Genomic DNA, 25379 nt, shown 5'->3' on the forward strand with positions numbered 1-25379 from the left:
GAAAAGAAGAGAAGTGAAAGGCAAAGGAGAAAAGGAAAGATATACCCATTTGAATGCAGAGTTCCAAAGAATAGCAAGGAGAGATAAGAAAGCCTTCCCCAGTGATCAGTGCAAAGAAATAGAGGAAAACAATAGAATGAGAAAGACTAGAGATCTCGTCAAGAAAATTAGAGATACCAAGGGAACTTTTCATGCAAAGATAGGCACAATAAAGGACAAATATGTTATGGACCTAACACCTAAGAAGAGGTGGCAAGAATACACAGAAGAGCTACACAAAAAAAAGTCTTCACGACCCAGATAATTACGATGGTGTGATCACTCACCTAGAGCCAGACATCCTGGAATGTGAAGTCAAGTGGGCCTTAGGAACCAACCATCACTATGAACAAAGCTAGTGGAGGTGATGGAATTCCAGTTGAGCTATTTCAAATCCTAAAAGATGATGTGAAAGTGCTGAACTCAATATGCCAGCAAATTTGGAAAACTCAGCAGTGGCCAGCAGGACTGGAAAAGTTCAGTTTTCATTCCAATCCCTAAGAAAGGCAATGCCAAAGAATGCTCAAACTACCGCACAATTATACTCATTTCCCACACTAGTAAAGTAATGCTCAAAATTCCCCAAGCCAGGCTTCAACAGTACATGAACCATGAACTTCCAGATGTTCAAGCTGGATTTAGAAAAGGCAGAGGAACCGGAGATCAAATTGCCAACATCCCTTGGATCATCGAAAAAACAAGAGAGTTCCAGAAAAACATCTACTTCTGCTTTATTGACTATGCCAAAGCCTTTGACTGTGTGGATCACAGAAGACTGTGGAGAATTCTTCAAGAGATGGGAATACCAGACCATCTGACCTGCCTCCTGAGAAGTCTGTATGTAGGTCAGGAAGCAACAGTTAGAACTAGACATGGAACAACAGACTGGTTCCAAATTGGGAAAGGAGTATGTCAAGGCTGTATATTGTCACCCTGCTTATTTAACTTATATGCAGAGTACATCATGAGAACTGCCGGGCTGGATGAAGCACAAGCCGGAATCAAGATTGCCGGGAGAAATATCAATAACCTCAGATATGCAGATGACACCACCCTTATGGCAGAAAGTGAAGAAGAACTAAAGAGCCTCTTGATGAAAGTGAAAGAGGAAAGTGAAAACGTTGGCTTAAACCTCATCATTCAGAAAACTAAGATCATGGTATCTGGTTCCATCACTTCATGGCAAATAGATGGGGAAACAATGGAAATAGTGAGAAACTTTAGGGTTTTGGGCTCCAAAATTAGTGCAGATGGTGACTTCAGCTGTGAAATTAAAAGACCCTTGCTCCTTGGAAGAAAAGTTATGAGCAACCTAGACAGCATTTTAAAAAGCAGAGACATTATTTTGCCAACAAAGGTCCATCTAGTCAAAGCTATGGTTTTTCAAGTAGTCATGTATGGATATGAGAGTTGGACTATAAAGAAAGCTGAGCACCAAAGAATTGATGCTTTTGAACTGTGGTGTTGGAGAAGACTCTTGAGAGTCCCTTGGACAGCAAAGAGATCCAACCAGTTCATCCTAATGGAAATTAGTCCTGGATATTCATTGAAGGACTGATGTTGAAGCTCCAAATCTTTGGTCACCTGATGCAAAGAACTGACTCATTTGAAAAGACTCTGATGTTGGGAAAGATTGAAGGTGGGAGGAGAAGGGGACAACAGAGGATGAGATGGTTGGATGGCATCGCTGACTCAGTGGATGTGAGTTCGAGTATGCTCTTGGAGTTGGTGATGGACAGGGAAGCCTGGCGTGCTGTAGTCCATGGGGTCGCAAAAAGTTGGACATGACTGAGTGACTAAACTGATCTGAACTGATTGACCTTGGGGATTAAAATATGGCTGGTCACTTTGGTCCTGGGCGCTCAGAAAGAGCCTTTCAGGCTCTTGGGGAATGAGGTGAGTGCTGCAGGGAGTGGAGATGGTTCTTTCCCATCCAAGTGGAGAATCATTCAGTGCAATATGAGGCAAAGTAAGCCCAGGATGACTGGCCATAGCTGATGGCTTAAAGTGCACTGCAGGGTGTCGGTTCCTGTTGGGTAGGGCAGGAAGCACCACCTCCGGGAGCTCACTCCAAGGTCTGTACACCAGGAAAAATGGGACACAATGTCGCTATGGGTTCCATGATGACTTACTGGAAAGAGCCCAGGGTGTCATCTGAACCCCAGCATTCCACATCTTGACCTCTCTGCTCACTGGTGCCAGTTAGTCTGAAGTCCCAAGATCTCTGGGCTCTGATGCAAGGTCCGGGCATCCACCCACCTTGTTTTCAGAGCTCCTTAAGCTCTGAAAGAAAGACACAGCATCTTAGTTGTTTCTTATCATGGATAAGAAATGCCGTTTCTTAGCGTGGATGTTTCCAGCATCTTACCATGGATAAGAAACAGCATCGTAGCCCCAAATGACACATCCTAAATGATCTGAATCCACAGGAAACTGCCCACTTATCTGCTGCTCTGAATTCTTCCAGAAAATCATGGTACTCTGGCAAAACAAAACAACTGGCTGGCAAGGTCAGAAGGGGAAGGAGTGCATGTGCAAAGAAGGCGGAAGCTTGGGAGCTGTCAGTGTGCTGGGCACCCTTGCTGGGTTACCAACCAGCACTCTGGGCTCAACTGCTTGGCCTTGGCATTATAACATGGGTTCTGCTGCTGAAATAGGAAGGTCTCTTGCCATTGGTCCAACACAGAAAGCTGGTGCCAAGGGTTCTTGTCTCAAAATTGACATCATCCAAGGTGAGCACTGAATTTAGGAAAGGATGGAGAGTTTTTTTGTCACCATGTTGCCAGCACATTCCAGGTAAGAGGGATGTTAGAGATCTAATTCTTCCTTCACAAAAAAACGAATAATACATGTCAATAAAAATGAGGCACAAAGGGTGATGAAATGAGTTGGTAAGATTTCCTTCTGTTGGGTCCTACCTAGGGTTCAGTTCCTAAGAATTGGGGGTGTAGTATTTTAACAATGACTATAAAACTCCTATGAAAAATAAAACATTCTTCCTATCGAGATATGGGCTGGATGTCCCCTTCCAGCAAAGCTGGACGGACTTGTGTCTACTTCAACCGGTAGAATATATGATGGTAACATGGTCTGATTCCCGAAGCTGGGTCATAAAAGGCAATGTGGCTTCTGCCTTGTCCATGGAAACCCATACACTGGAGCTGTGAGCTGTCTTTGAAGAAGTTCAGCTATACTGAGGCTGCCAAGTTTGAGGGAAAACACATTTTGTGGAGAGGACTCATGGAGACACTGATTTACAGTCCTGCTAAGTCCAGTGTTCAAGTAATTTCAACCCAGGGGCCATGCACGTGAAGAGAGGAGTTTCCTGACAATTTCAGTCCCCAGTCATCACACTCTCCCTGGCCTTGGACTCTTCCCCATCATGAAGCCAGACAGCATGGAGTAGAGGATTCCCCCCATACCCTGCTTTAGTCCTGATGCACTGAACCTGTAAATGTAACACAACAGATAATTTACACAATTAAGTTTTAAAGTGGTTTGTTTCCCAGCAATAGTATCCAAAACAAGATTTTGGTAACATGGCCTGTGAAAGTCCCTTCCACTCCCAAAGTGAATAAGCCAGTGTCCCGGGGGGCCAAGCACATCTGTTTATTCATGTTTCTGCCAAATCAGCATGTCTTCTTTACAGGATTAATGCTCAGCAGTATTACAAATGGTGGTAGCTTTTATTCAGAATGCATTTGTATTTTAGTTTCTCTGCACAAAAAATCATATGTGCAACACTGGTTATATTTTTTCCATTATGAGAAAAACACTATCCCAAGGACAGGTATCAAAATAGGTTAAATGAGTAGGAATTTATAGACACAACTCTTTTAGTGTTTATGCGACAGGACAATATAAATATACAATTAAAATTTATTATGTCAGACACTGCTGTAGACACTTTATATCCCCTCTCTCCTATCCACCCTGGAGAAGGCAATGGCATCCCACTCCAGTACTCTTGCCTGGGAAATCCCATGGACGGAGGAGACTAGTAGGCTACAGTCCATGGGGTTGTGAAGAGTCAGACACGACTAAGCGACTTCATTTTCACTTTTCACTTTCATGCACTGGAGAAGGAAATGGCAACCCACTCCAGTATTCTTGCCTGGAGAATCCCAGGGATGGAGGAGCCTGGTGGGCTGCCACCTAAGGGGTGACACAGAGTCGGATGCGACTGACGTGACTTAGCAGCAGCAGCCTATCCACCCATCCACCCAACCAACCAATCAACCAACCAATGAACCAACAAATCAAACAACTAACATCATCAAGCTGGGTTGTTAGATAATATATATGAAGGCAGCAGTGCAAGGCATGGCATATAATGGGTACACAATAAATATTGGCTGGATCTGAATTTGCCCCCAAATTTCTATTGTTACAAAGGGGTGAAGTGTCGCTTGGAGGAAGTAGAGCCTATCACCAAGATCTATTCTGAGGGTGTGTGGGGCATGGGCTCCAGGAACTGCCTGGCTAATAATGCAGTGGTTCCCAAACTTTGTTACACATTATAATTGCCTGGGGAACTTCAAAAATCCAGACGTCTATCTGCCACCCCAGATCAATTAAATCAGAATGGAGGCAAAAGCCAGGTATCAATATTTTTTCAAGATACCCAGGTGATTCCAATACGCATATGCTAGAGAAATTTTGCTTCAAAAGAACACTAAGGATCGTGGTGAGATTGTGGCTTCTGGTTTAGAAGAAGGACAGCTGTGCTTTGCCTTAGTGACAGAGAGGATGAGGTAGAGGACAGATGTTGATGTTTGGATGCAGACGGATTGGTTGATAGTATTTTATGTGTTGATGGCTCCTCTCCCTCCACCTCCATGTTCCTCTCCTCTTGGCCTCTTCCTCTTGCTGCTGCCTCGTTGGCTGCCTGGTTTCTACTGATAGCAGTAAAATCTAAGGACTTTCAAATGCATGGTACACAGAAGCTTCTAGAGGCTTCTCCTACACCACTTGTGAGTTTGCTGGCGGTTTATTCTTGCTTTTCTTGATACCTGGGAGTCTGGCAGGCAGCAAGGGAGGAGGGTGGGATGGAGCCCTCCCAGGCTGCAGGCTGATGTCACACCTGGCCAGTGGGTGTGCACAGCTATCCCAGCAGAGGTTCCCACCTGCTGCTGTGAGCTGCTCTGTGAGGCTGGGTCAGCTCCTGCAATTGGCTGCCTGACCTCAGAAAGGAGTTCTTTGTTTCCTTTCCCACTGCATACTTAATCAGATGTTTTATTCTGTCCCAAGACAACTGGGGCCTCCCTGGCCAGTCCATGGAGATTGCACCTGATGAAGAACTGGGAAGAGAGATGAGCTGGACAAGTTCGATCTGTGTGGGGGAGGAGGATTAGTTAGGATGACCTCACCCTGACTTCTCTAGGGCTACCTTCCTCTTTCAGTGGAAAAAGAAAAATTCCAGATTACACGAGAAACCAGATAAGGTGCAGTAGAATGAGAGAAAGGGAATTAGTGCCACGTGAAAGAGAAGCAAGGATTAAAAACACAGGAGGAAGGAAATATGACAAGTCTTCCCCTAACCCTGCAAGTCTTTGAAAAGATAGCTGAGAATAAATTTTTTAAAATAATTAAAATGTGTGAATGTGAGCCCTCCACAGCCTTCAGAGGGGGAGATTTGTAACCCCTGATCTTCCATGTTTCTGGCAAGAAGCACGGCTACAGGAGAGATGGATTTCTGAGAAAACTTGAGACTACATGAAAGAGAACAAGAAACTGGTCTCTCCTAGTATTAGTGTAACTTAATTCAAAACCAGGGGAGACTGTTTGTGAAAGAATCACTGTCAAATTCAAGGCAATAGAGTTCTTAACCGGTTGAATTTCACCAATGTGTCTTCTGGGCATTACATCTGTCGGTTCCTGAATTCTGATACTTCATCACACCCTTGGATCATTACACAAAGAACGCTGCTGCTGAGATAGGCAAAGGGCAAGGCCAAAGCAAATGTCTTATCTTCTTGGGTGTTTTTGCCACACTGAAAGCACATCCTTTCTCATATCCAGCTATGATTGAGGGAAACTAAGAATTTTGATCAGAAACATATGATAAATATTTTGATTTGATTAAAAATTCTCCTGCTTATTACACATGCACTTGTATTTTGCATGTTTCATTTTTTTTTGTTGCAATTGCTGTCATCTTGGCTGAATCATCTGATGTATTTGGGCCTTGGTCTTCTTTCTGCCCAAGCGAGGTCTCAGTCAGGACCACTTTCCACCTTCAAATGTTCAATAAACCGTAACTCCCGGCTGTAGGTATGCAGATGCTCTTGTGACATTAGAAGCTGGGGATAGTGGTCAGCCAACTAACCTGGATAACTATATAATATTGGAGTCATGGGAGAACAGAGATGGGACAGCTAACATTAGAATTCTAGGTCTATTTGTAATAAGTGTGTGTGTGTGTGTGTGTATTACACAGCTCCTGTGGCATTCTTTTAGTAAACCAATTATTTGTATAACTTGGCTCATAGTTTAGAAACTCAAAAAGAACCAATACATCCCACTACTTCTAGAATTTTCACCATCTGAAAATAAAGGGAGATTTAGGCTTCCATCATGGGCTTCCCTGGTGGCTCAGATAGTAAAGAATCTGTTTGCAATGCAGGAGACATGGATTCGATCTCTGGGTTGGGAAGATCCCCTGGAGAAGGCGATGGCTATGCACTCCAGTATTCTTGCCTGGAGAATCCCATGGACAGATGAGCCTGGCAGGCTACAGTCCATGGGATCACAAAGAGTCAGACATGACTGAGCAACTAACACTTTCTTTCACATTTATGCTTCAATTATATAACAAATACCCCTGAATCACAAATTACTGTATCTGCATTCCATTAGAAAAGTTTGAAATTAAGCACCGCTGCTTTTTGTGACATATAATAATGGGGACCTAGTCTCTGAAAGATTAACAAGGGATCTATGAATATAAGACACTAAAATTGTTAAAAAAAAAAAAGAGTAGGCAATTGAAATTGTGGTACTACTACTATTTGTAAACTTTAGGTAGAGCAATGTGCAAGATTTTAACAAATATGTGCTAATTCATAAACAGAGGCTATGAGTCATAGACAAGCAGTGCATGAGAATGGCTTCGGTGCCGAGGGAAAGGCTGGCTCCCAGCAAGCTGCACGATTCATCAACGCCAGGGTGTCATGCTCCCCGGGCCACCCAGGGCCACCCAGCTGACTTCCCAGCACCAGACTGGAACCATGCACGCGTTGTGTCAGAATGTCAGAGTACTTCAAAAGCTGGCCCTTTGCACACGTGGTTTCTCCTTATAATTACTTCTTGTGTTTCCCTCAGATACTCATTTAAATGCTAAATAAAGGGAGAGAGTTCTCCAAGGCGAGAGACTCTCGTTGTAACCTGATGCTACCTCAGAGTGAAAATTAAAATCAATTACACCCCAAGTAAGTATAATTATAGTCACTTAATGAGAGGGAATATGAAATGATCGTCTCCTGGGAAACAACTGTACCCTGTGAGGTGAATGAGTGTGACATGCAGCGCTTGGCAGCTGTCAGATTAGCTCTAGGGCTCAGTTCTGAGGTGGGCTCGGGTGGGGGCTGGAGGGGTGTGAGATGCCTGGAGAAGGGCTCGGAGGCTGAGGATGCCAGGAACCGGCCCTTTCCAAGGAGGTGACAGCCCTGTTGCAGCTCAGCTGCAAAGACAGAGGCGGTTGTTGGTATGGTGTGCATGGCAGCTCTGGGTGTGTGTGCATGCATGTGCATGTTGTGTGTGTGTGTGTGTGTGTGTTGTGTGTGGTGTGTGTGCACACACACAGTACCTGACTAGAGGACACCGCTTTGACTCAGGCTGGGGCAGGACAACCCAAAGGAGGCCCAAGCCAGCCTGGGGAGTGCTCCGACAGTGACACTGGCTGCAGCTGTAGCTTTGCTGGAGGTCCTGGAGTCCAAGGTCACAACTCATGTTCCTGAGTCAGACCATGGCTAGGACCAGGATCCTGTGTGGCTATTCCACAGCCCAGGATAATCAAGTAACAGACTAGAACAGGAAACATTCAGATGTGTCCATGACATGCCAAAACTCTGCCACATATTCTGGAACAAGAGGTTCAAGAGATCTACAGAGGCCTCTCTGTGTGACCGTGGCCTCCGCCAGTCAGGAAGGGTTCTGGGTGGACTCCCCTAGAACCTTCCAGTTCCCTGAGATTCTGGAGAATTGGTGCAGGTGGTGGAGTGCCCTCTACAGCCTGCTGGATACACTGGACTTGAGTCTTCACTCACCCCCTGGCTCTTGTCTGCATTCCTGAAACAGTGGGACCAATGCTTCTCAGAAGTGTCCTGCAGATCGCTTGAGTAGTGTATTTCCAGGAATGCCTGTAAATACACAGATCTCTGCCCTGCTGCCCTTAAAAATGGGAATAAGAGTGAGAGCAGGGGGGCAGGAATCTCCCTTTTAAACAAGTATGCCTTGGTGACTCTCCTGAGCAGTATGGCAGAGACTTGTTGCCCTGAGGCGTACACAATTATCTGGTAACTCAGGGCATTAAAAGACTTCATTTTTCTCTGAGCTTGCTTTCAGTCCAGAATGGTCCAGAATGCTCCTCCCTCTCTCCCTCTATTCCTCTCGCCTTACTCTCTCTCTTTGGTATCAATCATGGGTTAGGCCAGGCACTATAGTGGGTTCAGAAAACTAAAAGACAGACATGGGTCTTGACTTCAAGGGGCAAATATTCAGTCTGGCTGAGGAGACAGACAACTGAACAAATAATCACAAAACACTGTGATATGAGCCATAGTAAAGTAGACACAAAATGTTCCCGGAACAGAGTAGAAGAAGCAATATAAATCTATTGCTCGGCAGGTTGGGGAAGTATTCAAGGCCAGATAAAGGTCAGAAAAGTCTTTAAACAAGAAACGACAATGAAATGGACCCTGAAGGAAAAGCGAGAATTTGTTAGATTGAGAAAGAAGAAAAAGGCATTTGAAGTATATGACCCAAGAGAATCACACAAGCTTGAGATATATTTGGGAACAAGTCTGGCCTGGTCCCTAATCAGTCACAATTATGCAGAGTTATTATTATGATTGGTTTTGACTCTACCTTGAGACTTGTAGAATGGACTTATTCTCCCCAAAGACTCTTCTCAGCTACATCAAAGTTTGGTTGAGATGGGAAAATGCTTGGTGGCCTGGTTCTAAATACATGGCTGCCATTGATGTCTTTAAGGTGGGGTGAGCTGGGAAGTGGATAGCACAAGGATAGGGAGCCCATGCAAACTGGTTCCAGTTGGGGCTGGGGATGAACCACAGCCTTCAGATAAGGTGCCAGGTTATTCTCTGCTCTCCCAGGATAAAATGCATTGTTTGGATCAAATAACTATCAAGTAACACCTGACACCCCTCCCCACCCCCTGGTCCCTGCCACTTGTTCACCACAGGCATGGTTGAACTGAATGTGTTGACCTTTTAAGAACAATACTTGCAAGATGGATGTGGACTAGGAACAATGGTACACATTCAAAAACTGGAATCCCACAGTTCCTACAGTGGTGGGGAAAACCACACACAGACATTAAATAGGAAGTCAGGAAACCTGAGCTTTGGTTCCGATTCTGCCACCAATTGGCTGGGTGACTTCGGGCACAGCTTTTACATTTCTGAGTGTCTTCAACTGTCAAGCGACTAGATAATCTCCAAGACCCCATCTAGCTTTACATGTATGATACTGCCAGATTATTTTTTCATAACTGCAGTATCTGGTTGGCATTATTATTACTATTACTACTACTAATTTTGCATTACTAGCAAACTGGGAATTCATACAAGATAATCCTGGGACATCAGGAAGACAGTCATTATCTTGCTGCTTATTGTACTGTGAAATTATAGCATATTTTAATATTTTTAGTGGTATGCTGGAACTGGCTTAACATGCGTGTGTCTCCTCCTAGCTCAATTCAGTGATGTCATATTGGTAGCTCGAAATCAGCCATTGTAGGCATATTTACACCATAGAAATAGACAAATACTAGGATTCCCTCCCTCTCTCAGAGAAAACATTTCTGGTTGCTAGACATTTATCAGCATACCACAGTTATGATTTTTAAAAAGAATACATAAAATTACTCTTTAGGGATCAAATAATATTTTAAGTGGCTGTCTGAATCATGATTTCCCTAGCTTTTAAAAGCTGGCTGTTTAAAAAAAAATGCACTGAAGTGTTTTTTAAAATCAGAATTGTTGGGATATAATTCACATATGGTAAAATCCCCTCATTTTAAGCATAGAGTTCTATGAGTATTAATAAATATACACAGTTAGCTATCCATCACCATGTGGTAGGACTGTACTGCCCTGGTCTCTTTGAAGTTAGGCATGGCCTTGTGACTGCTTTGGCCAATGAAATAAAGGACAGCACTGGGCAAATACTGTGATGGGCATGTAATGTGGGTAAGAAATAAATGTTTGATGCCTTAAGTCACTGACATTTGGGGGTTGTTTGTTAATACAACCAGTTCATGGGGTTGTGAAGAGTCGGATACAACTGGGAGACTGAACAATAATAACCCAGACCGTCCCCACTGACACACCTAAAATGATCAATGAATGACAAAGCAAATAGATTAGTTTGCTAAAATGTGCTACAAATAAAAATATCTCCCTTCAAAATGGATTAAAGATCTAAATGTAAGACCAGAAACTATAAAACTCCTAGAGGAGAACATAGGCAAAACACTCTCCGACATAAATCACAGCAAGATCCTCTATGACCCACCTCCCAGAATATTGGAAATAAAAGCAAAACTAAACAAATGGGACCTAATGAAACTTAAAAGCTTTTGCACTACAAAGGAAACTATAAGCAAGGTGAAAAGACAGCCCTCAGATTGGGAGAAAATAATAGCAAATGAAGTAACTGACAAAGAATTAATCTCAAAGATATACAAGCAGCTCATGCAGCTCAATACCAGAAAAATAAACGACCCAATCAAAAAATGGGCCAAAGAACTAAACAGACATTTCTCCAAAGAAGACATACAGATGGCTAACAAACACATGAAAAGATGCTCAACATCACTCATTATTAGAGAAATGCAAATCAAAACCACAATGAGGTACCATTACACGCCAGTCAGGATGGCTGCTATCCAAAAGTCTACAAGCAATAAATGCTGGAGAGGGTGTGGAGAAAAGGGAACCCTCTTACACTGTTGGTGGGAATGCAAACTAGTACAGCCGCTATGGAAAACAGTGTGGAGATTTCTTAAAAAACTGGAAATAGAACTGCCATATGACCCAGCAATCCCACTTCTGGGCATACACACTGAGGAAACCAGATCTGAAAGAGACACGTGCACCCCAATGTTCATCGCAGCACTGTTTATAATAGCCAGGACATGGAAGCAACCTAGATGCCCATCAGCAGATGAATGGATAAGGAAGCTGTGGTACATATACACCATGGAATATTATTCAGCCATTAAAAAGAATTCATTTGAACCAGTCCTAATGAGATGGATGAAGCTGGAGCCCATTATACAGAGTGAAGTAAGCCAGAAAGATAAAGAACATTACAGCATACTAACACATATATATGGAATTTAGAAAGGTGATAACGATAACCCTATATGCAAAACAGAAAAAGAGACACAGAAATACAGAACAGACTTTTGAACTTTGTGGGAGAATGTGAGGGTGGGATATTTCAAAAGAACAGCATGTATACTATCTATGGTGAAACAGATCACCAGCCCAGGTGGGATACATGAGACAAGTGCTCCGGCCTGGTGCACTGGGAAGACCCAGAGGAATCGGGTGGAGAGGGAGGTGGGAGGGGGGATCGGGATTGGGAATACATGTAAATCCATGGCTGATTCATATCAATGTATGACAAAACCCACTGGAAAAAAAAAATAAATAAAATTAAAAAAAAAAAAAATCTCCCTTAATGTACTGGTCAAGGAGTTACACAAAAAAAAAAGATTTCAAATTACCTCTCCAGTTTCATTTCCAAAACTTTCCTTTCTGTACTTGAGGCACACTGGGTATTTGAATTCTATTGAACATGTAACTGCCACTGCTAGTCCTATTACTATTTAATGAGTACCTACTATGGGCTTCCCTGGGGGCTCAGAGGGTAAAGAACCTGCCTGCAATGCAGGAGACCTGGGTTGGGAAGACCCCCTGGGGGAGGGCATGGCAACTCATTCCAGTATTCTTGTCCGGAGAATCCCCATGGACAGAAGAGCCTGGCAGGCTACAGTCCATGGGGTCGCAAAGAGTCGGACACAACTGAGCGACTAAGCACAAATACTATGTACCACACAGTGTTCTAAACACTTCACAGATATCAGCTCATCTGAAGTACAACACCTCTGCTCTCTGTTTTCTCCACTTTCCATTCCTTTCTCTTCTTTCTTTGTTGTACAATATCCTTCGCGAACCCATGGACTGTAGTCAGCCAGGCTCTTCTGTCCCTGGGATTCTCCAGGCAAGAATCCTAGAGCAGGTTGCCATGCCCTCCTCCAGGGGATCTTCCTGATCCAGGGATTGAAACTGTGTCTCTAACTTCTTCTGCATTGGCAGGTGGGTTCTTTACCGCTAGCACCACCTGGAAAGCCCACTTAGCCTTTATGATACAGTTCAAATGTTATCTCTTTTTTGAAGTGGTCCATGACACTCTGATAAAATTAACTGCTCTACTACTAAGCTTTCCTGAGCATGTGGTGCAAAACTGATACTGTGTTTTGATTATTTGTCTACTGTGGTTCCCCCCACCCTGTCCCCATTACTGGGTTCTATACTTGCTGTGGTATTTATAGAGAGGGGATTTCAGGCCAGGGAGGAAAGGATAAGCCAGGGGAGCATTTGGGTGGGTAAGCTCTCAACATCAATCACACAGAAGCAAGAACAAGGCTGGTTAAAGGAATCAACTATAACTGCATTTTAGACTTACAAAGTCCAAGCGAATCTTTTAAAATTGTAAAGAATCTTCAGTAATGGATGAATCTGGAGTTAGGAAGGGTGAACCTCAATCTCTCTATCAATTCTTAAGCAACCACCAAATTAAGCAACCACCAAAACACCCTGACATGATCTAGTTTAACACTGGGGTTTTAGCATGATGTCCTTGGTGCTCCTGAAACAGACAGAGCAGGGAGGTATGAAAATGCTGGGAGGTGCTCAACCTAGGTGATCTGATTAAGGAGCCATGGGGGTGGGATCCTAATTCCCCCTCTCAGTCGCAGAGGCTGTGCCCAAGCTTCCCTTCTCCTAGGACAAGCTGTGTCCTCCCCTTCTAGGGTAAATGTTACTTGGGTTCCAAGGTCCCCAGGTGCTGACAGCTTGATAATTCCCGCAAACAGCTGGCACCCAAATCCAGGCTGTCTGGTGCCAGAGTAGCTTCATTATCTCCCCACCAACAAAACTGCTCTCACACTTGCCTCATGAAAAGGGAGATAAACGGGGGTGGGGGTGGCTTCTTCCTTGGAACATAAAACCATGAGAAGAGCATGTAGCCCCAGCAGGACTTTTCCATCTTATCTGGCTGACTCTGGCTTTAGAAGTTTCTTTTTTCCTTCAAGAAAGTGACTGCAAGGCCTAGCTCATACTGTTTGATGTTGTGAAATTCACCCTTAACTTTGGGGGGTGGCAGATGGCAACTCAGAATGGACCCATCCTGCAAAACCACTGCCCTCCAAAAGTTGAGTAATAGTGTCAACAACCAGCTAGCATTTTATAATCTGCAAGGCATGTTCAGACGTATCAATTCATCATCCCATCATAATAATCATGGGAGACAGATACTTTATTATTCCTATTTTATAGGTGAGGAAACAGAGGCTGAGAGGGCACAAAACCTCGCTCCAGGTCATGCGGGAAGTAAGGGTCTCAGGACGGATGAAAACCAAGGTTTTCTGTCTTCCCATCATGCCTCTCTCTCTGGTGATACAAGGAATGTGACCTCTAGTGCCACTGACTCTTTCACCCTTCCTATAAAATGTTTCATGGTATTGACAATTCAGCTTTATATCAAATTACGTTTACACAATAGAGCATTCACCTGCCAGCATGGCCAGTCTTGCAGAGAAAGAGGAAATATATTTCTCCCTCAACAAAGGCTGAAGAAATAAAGAAGACTTTCAGAAAAAAAAAAAAAATCTAAGAAAAAGTCAATAGTGTAGGTTTCTGCATGCCACCTGATCTGGCTGATGAAACTTCAGTGACTGCAGAGGCACTCACTCTAAAGATAAAGGCAGCGGGAGGGCACAGTGCATGGTGGACGTGCTGCAGGCGCAATGCAGAGTGGGGCTTGGGTGAGACGAGCAAGGTGCAAGGTGTAAGGGGCATGCACTCTCAGGCGCTGACCCTGTGTCTGCCCAACCCCAAGAGCAAGCACTTCCTCACATTCTGTGCCCACATCTCAAACTTGGTATACCAAGTCTCCTCATCCAGATCGAATGGTCTGTCAAGTCCTGAGACACAGTAATGAACGCTGTGTCCCCAGAAGGCAATTAGAAACAAGCCAGGAATAAAATACAGTTAGATCCAAGTTGTCCTGCCTGGACAGGACCAGCCACATCATTCACAGGGCCCAGCACACAATGAAAATGTGTGCTTCTTTTTCAAAAATTCTTAAGAATCTCAAATGAAGGAAGAATAGTAGATCAAGCACGGGTTTTCTAAGCACCAGGCTCTGTGAGGCTTCATGCCCATGAAGCTGGTCTTGCACCCAGGTGTGTCCTAACGGTCCTGCTGTCCTCCGTCAGAGGTGTGGCCCTCATGACCTCTTCCTTTAGCCAGGCTCAGGTTTATAAGCACACTAGAGGTTACCTAGGAGAGAACCTTTAGGAAGTCCATGGAGATGTCTCATCAGTGGTCACTGAAATAGCACCGGGATGGGATTCAGAAGTCGGAATCCTGGACTTGGGCCTGTCTCAGGTGCTGAATAGGTCATTACCACAGAATGGCTTCACACTCTGGTTTCCTTATTTGGGTTGGTTTATAATTTTGAAACTTTAGGCTATGGAGTCCTACTGGTTCATGTTTACTCTATGTGGTTGGAGAATTATCCTAATTTGGAAAAAATATAGCAATCCCTCCCCTCACCCCAGTTATCTGTCTCTTGTATCAATGACCATCTTAAAAGGAGGGGAATGTTGGTGCAGTCAGTATGGTAAACAGTATGGAGTTTCTTTAAAAAAACATAAACAGAGTTACCATATGATCCAGCAATTCCACTCTTGGACCTATATCCAGAAAACCTGAAAACTCTAATTCTAAAAGATACATGAACCTCAATGTTCATAGTAGCACTATTTACAACAGACAAGACGTGGACGCAACCTAAGTGCCCATCCACAGATGAATGGATAAAGCAGTTGTGTTATGTATATACAATGGAATATGATGAACCATGAAAAAGAATGAAATAATGCCATCTGCATCAACATGGACGGAACTACAGATTATCAAACTAAGTGAAGTAAGTCAGACAGAGAACGATAAATATCATGTGATATCACTTATATGTGGAAGCTTAAAATATATTACAAAGGAACTTATTTACAATACAGAAACAGACTCACAGACATAGAAAACTCAAACTTATAGTTACCAAAGGGGGAGGGGGGAAGGATCAATTGGGAGTATGGGATTAACAGATGTATACTACCATATATAAAATAGATAAACAACAAGGATTTCCTGTACAGCCTGGGCTTCCCTGGTGGCTCAGTGGTAAAGAATCTGCCTGCCAAGCAGGAAACGTGGGTTTGACCCCTGGTTCTGGAAGATCCCCTGGAGAAGAAAATGGCAACCCTCTCCAGGATTCTTGTTTGGGAAATCCCATGGACAGAGGCGTCTAGAGGGCTACAGTTCACAGGGTTACAAAGAGTCAGACACAATTTAGTGACTAAACAACAACAACAAAAACAACAGGGAACTATATTCAATATCTTGTATATTAATAAACTATAATGAAGAATTAAAATATATATATACGTTCTAAAACTAACACAATAATGTAAATCAACTATGCTTAGAAAAATAAAAGTAAGTAAATATGTTGTGATTAACAAAAATACAAATTCATTGAAAAAAATCATCAAATTTACAGGAGTTTTTTATCATCTATATTATTTTCTCCATGAGTGATATTTCTAAAAAGCACTAAGAAGTACTTCTGGAGGCTTCCGTATTACTTTATTTATATCACCTTGGACTGATAACAAATGATCCTCAAAAAGACATCTGTCTACATATCACACTTTAATCAGGGCATTAATTAGGGTCCCAGTACAATTTCGATCTTACAGTTAATCCTGAATCTTACCTGCCTTGATTTCATTCACGTGTTGAGTAACTATTTACTGAGGATCTATTTTGTTTCAGTTTCTGCTCTCAGCACCAGAGACACAATGAACATAATATATAACAGTCTCTGACTTAATGTCAGAGATGATGTCCTCATGTAAGAAGAGACTGACAGTAAACAAATAAGCAAATATATTTAATAGATGGTATGTGCTATGGAGAAAAATAAAGCAGACAGGGGATATGGCTGAGCCATGTGTCTTTTCCCAGTTATCTAAAGCTTCAGTGAGTTTTCCTTTCCAAGTCTCCTAATTCTCCTTTCAACCTCCATGGTCCCCAGTTCAGTAATGAGTACTATATAATATCTGTCCCTTCTTGTAAGGATAGAGAAAAAGTGGAGTGGCCTTTTGCTTCTCTGTCTCTTTCTAGTTTATCATTGTACACAAAGTAATAAAGCAATGCACACACTATTCATCAAATCAGTTTTCTATGGCTCTGTAACAAATGACTGTAAACTTGGTGGCTTAAAACAATGCACATTTATTCTCTCATAGTTCTGAGGCCAGAAGTCAGGAATCAGTTTCTCTGAGCCAAAATCAAGGACTACGCTCCTTCTGGAGGCTCCAGGAGAGAATCTCTTCCTTGCCTTTCCCAGTTTCTGGCGTCTGCTGATGTTCTTTGGTTTCTGGCTACATCACTTCATCATCTTCAAACTCTCTTGGTGCTCCATCTTGACATTGAGTTTTCCTCTGTGCCTGTCTGTGAAGTCTCCTTCTTCCTCTTTCTTATAAAGACATTTGTGGCTTTATAAGAAGATTGAATAATCCAGGATAATCTCTCCATTGAAAAGCCTTAATCTAGGCACACCTTCAAAGATCCTTTCTCAAATAAAGTTTACAGTCTCCAGGGATTAGGACCTGCTATCTTTGGTGTCATTATTCCACCTACCACAACATTCTAAGGACCCACTCACTCCCCACCTCCTGCAGTGTTCCCTCTTGGGTTACTTGGAGCTTCATGAGGAGAATGATGATGTGTGTGCCCTGCAAATAGATGAAATGAACCTGCCTAACTGCCTGAAAGATATCCATCAGGTGAAAGTAAAATACACACCCTGGACTTCTGAAACCTCTACCACGTCCATTGGGGAAGATCCTGGAAGCCACTTCATGAAACTCAGTGAAATACTGACTAACCACAAACTGAGTTTGGCCCTCCATCCTTTTTTTCTGGAGGTAGAGAAAAGGAAGTGATACAAATATTCCCCAAGAGTGGTTTTCTTTAGCACAGTGTAAACACTGGGTTACCACCCACCTGTAGTCTTTTCTCCTTTGCTTGCTGTTGCCCAAACTGTGCCACAGGCCATGAACACCTGTGTTCCTGCCTTGTGCAGAGGGTCCAGAGCTTTGCCTATAGACCAGTGTTTGCTCCTCAGTGCCCAGCCACCATACTACCAATCACAGCCAACGTTTTTTTGCGTTAACTATGTGCCAGGCATGCGCTCAATGCAAAAGCAGAGCTCCATCAATGACTTGGAATGAATGTAAGCAGCATCACTCATTCCCAGGCAGAGGGCCAGCCACTGCTAGGTGTCAAGAGTAAATACTTTAGGATCTGCAAGCCAAATGTTTCTGTCCTGTGGGACTACTCAACTCTGCCATTGGAGGACAATCACTTTAGTCAACACTGAAATAAAAGTCTATTCCTCAACAAATGGGAATGGCTGTGTTCCTATAAAGTTTTATTTACAAAATACAATTTATTTATTCCTGTTCCAGGGACAAAGGAAAGATTCTAAGTTATTCCCCACCATAAGAAGTTTAACTATTTCTGATGATTTAAGTACAACTTCAAATTTACTTTCTGTTATCTCCTCTTCAAATTGAGCTTCCTGACACATAGACTATTTTTCTGACACTCATTGGGTTTATATAATCCTAATAAAACTTAATTTTTTTAGAGACTTCCATTTTTCTTGGAATTCTCCAGTTGTCTGCTTCTCTCTGTGTGTGAAAAAATAGGAAATCATTTCATTTATCCCCTCTGGGTGTATTCTGCTCAGCTTGAGTGGAGAGAAAAAACTTAACTTTGCAAAGTTATCAAGTCCCTCTTATAGTATGCAGCTCCTATGGCTGAGTTTCAATGGTAACTTCCTAGACCTAAACTGGTGATTCGCAAATGACAAATGTACTGTAAGTAAATGGTGCCACCCTGCCCGTTATCAATCCTCACATTTCTGATTTACAGCTCACCAGTCTAGGCCCTGTGATGGAAGCTAGGACTGGTTCCTGTCCTCAAGGAGTTTACAGTCAAGTTAGTGATAATTCAAGTTAACAAGCAATTTTAATATAATTATGTATATAATTCTATATTCACATAATATATTTATATGCTATACTATATAAATATATTATAAATTATATGTTAATTATATAATAAAATATAACTGTATGCTGCATAGTTATAATTAATATGTATTATATATAATCTTATAATTAATTTTAGATGGGTAGGTAATGTGCTCTAGGAGCACAGAGCCTTCTCTGAAGGATGAGACAGAGATAGCCATGTAGTGAGAATGAATCCAGGACAGTACTCCAGGCAAAGGGAATGGAATTTTCAAGGAGTTGAAAGTGAGTTAGAGGGTGATCCATCACAGAAGTGTGGCTAGAAATAAGAAGGTAAGGAAGTGAGACAGGCAGGCTTAGCTCATGTAGAATTTTACAGCATATATTAGGGAGACTGGACTGTATCTAAAAGCCTGGGGTAGACTGGGAAGTGACATAGTAGGACACATAAATGCTAAGGTATAAACTAATAAAAGAATGAGGATAAAGCTGCCATGTGCCTCTTTAAGGAGATTTTAGAAGTTCTCTAAACTCTCTAAACCATCTTTGACCTGCAACACCAACAATGTACTTCTAAGAAGTCACTTCTTGGAGCTAAAAACCAAAGGACCCAATTTGAGCATGATTATCAGAGTCCTGGGAATATTAGAAGTGGTTAATGTTCTAAGCGGGGGGCGGGGGGGGGGGTGGAATCCAGAAAGTTTAAAAAATAAGGAAAAAGGTGTCAAAAATCCATCCTTTTATAAAACAGTTTTCCTTATTGTATGCCTACAAGGAAAAAGACTGGACACAGGAAACCCAGAACTCAGATGTTAACACTGTGTGTCAAGTGGCCACATCCCTGAAATATAAAGCTACTTATTCAGAATAAAGGTCATTAGCCTCTAGATCAGGTTAATGGGGGAAGTTTCTGAAATTTCCTGCTGGCAATGATTCTCAAAAAAGCTTGCCAATAAGAACTGTCTGCCAGGTTTTAAAAAATATGGATCTTGGGTCCCATCCCAGGCTAAGTGAACCAGAACCTCTAAGGACACTACTTTGTATTTTCACAAAGTTCCCCATCATTCTCACTTGAAGCCATAGTTGAATTATTATTTGTTTGCTTTTTAAAATTGATCAGCTTTTTTTTTTGTAATATAACTGACATATAACAGATCGCACAAATTTAAAGCATACAACTTGAAATATTTTCACTTATCACTGACATCACATATCAAACATAATTGCACAGCTGGAGAACTACCACCACATTTAAGAAAATGAATGTATTTGTATCCATCATCCCAGAAAGTTTCTTCATGTTGCTTGATAGACCCTCACTCTTGTCACTGATTTTGAGCCATTTGATTATGCTATATCTTGGTGTAGATTTTGGTGCTTGCTTGGTATTTGTTGAGATTCTTGGATCCCTGAGTTTACAGTTTTCATCAAATTTGGAAAATTTCTGGCCATTATTTCTTCAAAGATTTTTTTCTGTCCATTCTTTCTTTTTCAGCTCTTTGGGAACTCAAACTATATCAGACCAGCTGAAATTGTCCCATGGCTCACTGAAACTTTTTTCATTAAAAAAATTCTTCTTTGGATATCTTATATTTCTGTCTTCAATTTCTCTGTTTTTCCTTCTGTCACTTCTAGTCTGCTGATAATACCATCTAGTGTATTTTTCATTTCAAACATGGTAGTATTCATGTCTAAAAGTTTGATTTGGATCTTCTATATACATATCACGAACCCTTTGAATATATGGAATACAGTCTGAATACAGTTATAGTGCCCATTTCGATGACACTGTCTGCTCATTTAACATCTCTCTTAGTTCTGAATTGATATGTCTCCTCATTATAGGTCGTATTTTTCTGTCTTTTCCCGTATCTGTGATTTTTCATTGGATGAAAGATATTCCGATTTTTGCCTTACTGGGTGCTGGGTCTTTTAGTATTCCTATAAATGTTCTTCAAGCCTGGCTGGTGGAAAGAGCCACTGTTCTTGGCCCGGTATGGGCGTCTGCAATGTTTCCTTTAACCCTTTGCATGGCTCCTCCCTGGCTTTGGCTAGTCTCCTTACACCCATGCCCTGCTACTGCCGACTCGGCTGCACTGAGATCTGCGGACTATGTCAGGAGACCCCCATCAGGAACCCAGATCTCCGGGTGCCTCTTTTTGTGCAGGTCTCCCACCTCCTCACTCGGTCCTGTGAACTCCAGCTGCTTTGGTCCCTGGACTCTCAGCTCCATCTCTGCATCTCACAGCCCTCTGGGTTCTGCCTGAACTTCTCTCCTGACACCACTGCCTGGGGACTTGCTAAAGGTAGTAAGCTGGGGCGGTCACAGTGCTCCCCTCATTTGTTTCCAGACACTGTCCTTTGTTGTCTGATGTCCAGTGTGCTATTCCAATGGCCATTACACGTGTGTAGAGATTCATGGAATTCCCTGGTGCTCAGACAGTAAAGAATCTGCCTGTAATGAAGGGTTTGATCCCTGGGTATTCATGGTGACAATCTCACTATACAAGACTTCCTTGTTATTCAGTTTCTGCACAACCGAGAAAGTCTCTTTCTTCATACACTGAAATCCAATACAGGCAAACCCCCAGATATGCTTAGTAACACGTTCTTCAGAAATATTAGTTCTTTTCATGCCCAATAATAGATGAATGAGGCAAACACCACGTTCATTAGTTCTCTGCTTTCAGGAAAATAGGTGTCTCTGGTAACAAGGCCAGTCAGTGGATTAACAGAAGTGCAATTATAGTAAAACTCTATCTGTTCCTTTCCAAGAGGTGAGGGCAACAAATCAATAGATTTTTCTTTTTTGGCCATGCCATGTGGCATGTGGGCTCTTAGTTCCTCAACCAGGGATAGAACCCACACCCTGTGCATTAGATTCAGGGAGTTTTAACCATTGGACTGTAAGTCCCTCAATGGACATTTTGAATAGCTGTGCACAATTGTTTCTACAATGCCAGTTTCTATTATTACTCCCCATAAAGGTTGTTCAATCAACCAGTAATGGTCATCTAAAACAGAAAGTCCCAAAGTGAGATGCAAAGTGTAAAGATATTTCCTCAAAGCAAAACAAAACAAAAACATGATCTTGATGGGATAATAGTTGAGGAAAGAGGTTTACAAAACACTGTTCAGAGGCTTTCCTCGTGGCTCCGTGGTAGAGAATCTGCCTGCCAATGCAGGAGACACGGGTTCAATCCCTGATGAGGGAGGATTCCACATGATACAGAGCACCAGGGCTTGTGCGCCACAGCTATTGAGCGTGTGCTCTGGAGCCTGGGAGCCGCAGCTGCTGAGTCCGCGTGCCACAACTACTGAAGACCAAGCCCTGTGAAGCCTGTGCTTGGCAACAAGAGAAGCCACCACAGTGAGACGCCCAAGCGCTGCTGCTGGACAGGAGCCCCCACTTTCTGCAACTAGAGGAAAGCTCAAGCAGCAGTGAAGACCCAAAACAGTCAAAAATAAATGTCATTGAAAACAAAAACACAGTGCAAAGAAAGTAAACTTATATAGGCTATACATTTTAATCTGTGTGCAAAAATGTAAAGTAGGTACCTGAAATTTAACTTCAAGAAATAGTTAAACCCCATTTGCCCAGATTTAGCTATAAGAATTTTCGTTGCAGAGTTGTTTCTAAAATGGAAGACAAAAAGAACTGAAACATCTAACTATAGTGGGTGGTTAAATTAATTACAGTGCATCCATTCAATGGATTGCTATGCATTTGTTAGAAATGATTTTATTAAGGATTACTTGGTAATCTAGAAAAATGTTCATAATAAATAGTTATGAGAGAAAAAGCAGATGTGAGTTGTCAGGTAATGAGTGTTAGGGCTACTTGGCTGTTAGCACTGAAGTAAAGCGGAGGGAATCTCTTGAATCTGAATGGTATTTATTGCAATCAGCAGGAGACTCAGTGGCCCTTCGAATATTTCTGGGCAGCAGGGAAGAGGGGGTGTTGTGGGATGTGTTTCTCTATCGCTCAGGATCTGATTCTCTGTTTTTGCTAAAATTACAATTTGTTTTATATCTGCACTGATTATCCCTTTTCTGCCCACTGTTGTCCTATATTATCCATCACCACATTTCCTTTATTCCCCCATGTTCCACTCTGAAACTATGTGTGAAGCAGAGTTTACTAAAGATACAGGGTAAGGGATGGGGGAAGAACAGTGTTTTTAAAGGAACACCTAGCAAACCACCCAAAACTGTTCATCAAAGTCTGTGTTCTTTGCAGTTCCTGACAAAGCTCTAGCTTCTTGCTCTGACCTCACCTGCTCAGCAGTCCAGGAGCTTGTGCTCTCTCTCTCTCTATATATATATAATGATCCAAAACAATTTTATGTATACTATTACTATAAATTTTATATACATATAAATTTGAAACATTTAAAGAAAAAGGTAGCTTTCCATTTTTCTTTTCCAGCCCTTTCCTGAGAGCTTTCCATTTCATAAATGACCTGTCAAGATATTCTCAAGATTCTCCTCAGAGAAATCATGCTAAACTCCTTAGCAGGAAGAAGCCACTGGGGTCTATTATGGTTTTAAATGGCTTAAGTGTTGGGTAGATAAAAACAATACATGTCTCTGCAAGGCCAGTTTAGGGATATACAACAAATGATTTTTAAATGTATATTTTCTAATTTTATACAATGAAAACATAATGTTTAAACTATATGGTAAGAAAATAAAAAACAAAAATTATTTTAAAATTTAAATTAATTAAAAAAACAGGACAAGTATATATTTCTTTATATGCAAATGTTAGGATGAAATAGAGCAGGGGCCTGGATAGTTCAGTTGGTAGAGCATCAGACTTTTAAACTGCAGGTCTAGGGTTCAAGTCCCTGTTCAGGCGTGCTATCCTCCTTTTTATCTTTAGGGTTTCCCTTGTGGCTCAGACGGTAAAGAACTTTCTACTTTAAAAAAGCTGCAATTGGGATATAAAAATTTGAAACCCTACAACATGGGAAATATAGCCAATATTTTATGATAACTATAAATGGAGTATAACCTTTAAAGATTGTGAATCACTATGCTGTACGCCTGTTAACTATAATATCATATAGCAACTATACTTTAAAATGTGTTTGAAACCCTGGGAATTCACTTTAAACGTATTGAGAGCCCCATACATAGGAACTAGCTCAGATGGTAAAGAATCTGCCTGTAATGCAGTAGACCCAGTTTCAATCCCTGGGTCAGGAAGATCCCCTGGAGAAGGAAATGGCAATCCACTCCAGTATTCTTGCCTGGAGAATCCCATGGACAGAGGAGCCTGGTGGGCTACAGTCCATGGGGTCACAAAGAGTTGGACATGACTAAGTGACTAACACACATACATAGGAACCAATTTCATTGCATATCCACTTGAAATAAAGTTTTTTACTCAAATACTTTCTCTCTGTGCATTAAAGAAAGAATCAGAAGTCTTAGGAACTTGGATTGTACAGATATAGTTGACTAACAACTCTGGGGACAAATGTTGTTCTTCATAATTTATGGAGAATTTGGATACTTCCTCCTGTTGTCTCCCATGGTGAGTCAGCAGGCACAACACTTCTGCGTGCATGAGACCAAATACCACTAAATGTCAGAAGTCACTTAATTCAGAAATGTCACTTAATTCACCCCAGCATCAGGCTGCTCTTCAGAGAGCCAAGTCGGGGACACTGGGGCCTCTCTCATTTGGCATATAGCTACAATGAAAGTCTAAGGTAAAACTCTACCTTCACAAATGCTCATGGATGGTTTAAAAAATGATTGCTTTTTTTCATCAGTGTTTAAACATGTTCAATGTTAAACAAATATTTAGTTTTCAAACAGAGTATTCAAATATAAGTACAGTGGTATAAAAGCTAATTTACCCATTTTAAAAGTGTGGATAAATAGTGAGGTCCTTAACATGCTGTTTAGTCCTACTGTTTAAAGACAGAGTCAGGGAAGGGGCATCCTGGGACCTGGTAGTTTTAGCATCTCTGGTTGCTGGTTAGAGATGTAGAATCTTGGACCTCAGCACAGGCCCACTGAATCCAAATCTTCCCCTTCAGGAAATTCCCAGAACTGATAGGAATATGAAGGCAAGAGGGTCATGGCTCCAGTATTCAGCGTTCTTCAGCCCAAGGCGTGGCACACACACTGCCTTTGACCTTGCAATACAGATGTCACAACCTTAGGGTGAGCAGAACCTAGTGAGAGGACCACTTCATCCTGCACCTTAGTGAATAGGCTGCACTGATTAACTCTATTGTAGAATTAACCAATCTAGTTTTCACCCTCGCTATGATCCAAAGCATGAAAAAAAAAATGTGTGGCAGGCTTTCCCAGTAGGTTAGGATATGGAGAAGTGTGCATGCATTCTGCCTCAGCTTAAAGATTTCCTTCAGTTCAGTTCAGTCGCTCAGTCGTGTCCGACTCTTTGTGACCCCATGAACTGCAGCACACCAGGCCTCTCTGTCCATCACCAACTCCCAGAGTTCACCCGAACTCATGTCCAATGAGTCGGTGATGTCATCCAACCGTCTCATCCTCTGTCGTCCCCTTCTCCTCCTACCCTCAATCTTTCCCAGCATCAGGGTCTTTTCAAATAGTCAGCTCTTCTCATCAGGTGGCCAAAGTATTGGAGTTTCAGCTTCAGCATCAGTCCTTCCAATGAACACCCAGGACTGATCTCCTTTAGGATGGACTG

The 25379-nt window shown here is 42.1% G+C and overlaps 1 protein-coding gene and 1 non-coding gene across 4 annotated transcripts in view; one reads left to right on the plus strand and one right to left on the minus strand.

Annotated features, from left to right (window-relative positions):
- Window positions 1-25379, minus strand: part of CHN2 (chimerin 2) — a 324197-nt gene that overhangs the window by 59391 nt on the left and 239427 nt on the right. The gene's annotated exons all lie outside the window — the stretch shown is intronic.
- Window positions 23477-23549, plus strand: TRNAK-UUU. The gene has a single exon. It is a non-coding gene; the product is annotated as a tRNA-Lys (tRNA).

Source organism: Cervus elaphus, chromosome 18 (genome assembly GCF_910594005.1).
Source record: "Cervus elaphus chromosome 18, mCerEla1.1, whole genome shotgun sequence".
Taxonomy (NCBI): Eukaryota; Metazoa; Chordata; class Mammalia; order Artiodactyla; family Cervidae; genus Cervus; species Cervus elaphus.